An 819-nucleotide genomic window follows, 5' to 3' on the forward strand; every position below is an offset into this window, starting at 1 on the left:
TTAACCCTTACCCTATCATCCGAGTCTATCATCATCAGATCATTAAAAAATGTCGCTTACATCACTCCTCCTTGCGGGGCATCATATATATATAGTTGTTGTTTGTCCTTCAACTGCTCCCGTTAGGGGTCGCCACAGCGGATCATCCGTTATGATCCGCATACTGATTTGGCACAGGTTTTACGCCGGATGCCCTTCCTGACGCAACCCTGGTCGCCTCTTACGACACAGGGATAAGGATTGGGTTTCACCATGATTCCGGGCTGCCCTACACCCTCTCATAGCGCGGCGCAGCGCAGAGGTCCCGTCCTCAAGCGATCCTCCAACCCAAGCCTCCGAGTAACCGGATTACAGGCGCACGCCACTACACCCGGTGGCCTCATATATATACAGTTCCAATTGAAAGTCTATACCCCCTTTCAAAATTTTCACCTTTTGTTGCCTTATAGGCTGGAATGAAATTGCATTAAATCAGACTTTTAACCTTTATTTACACATCATAACCCACAACTTCCAAATGTAAAACAAATTCTACAAATTTCAGAAAATTAATTAAAAATACAAACTTAGAATATATTGTTTGGATAAGTGTCAACCCCCTTTATAAATCGCAACTTCAAATTAGTTGAGGTGTAAGCAATCACCTTCAAAATGACACATCAAGTTAATTGGCCTCCATCTGTGTTGAATTGAAGTGATTCTGAATATCTCAGTATATAATCAGCTCTATCTGTGGTTTTCCTCTGCTGGGTAGTGCATTTCACAGCAAAGACTCAACCATGAACACCAAGGAACATTTCAAAATACCTCTGGGATGAA

The 819-nt window shown here is 42.6% G+C and overlaps 1 pseudogene; it reads right to left on the minus strand.

Annotated features, from left to right (window-relative positions):
• Positions 1-234: 234 nt before the first annotated feature.
• LOC147023393 (signal recognition particle RNA) lies at positions 235-375 on the minus strand (annotated as a pseudogene).
• Positions 376-819: the final 444 nt, after the last annotated feature.

Source organism: Eptatretus burgeri, chromosome 7 (genome assembly GCF_056783735.1).
Source record: "Eptatretus burgeri isolate ZD-2024b chromosome 7, Ebu_testis_v1, whole genome shotgun sequence".
Classification (NCBI taxonomy): domain Eukaryota; kingdom Metazoa; phylum Chordata; class Myxini; order Myxiniformes; family Myxinidae; genus Eptatretus; species Eptatretus burgeri.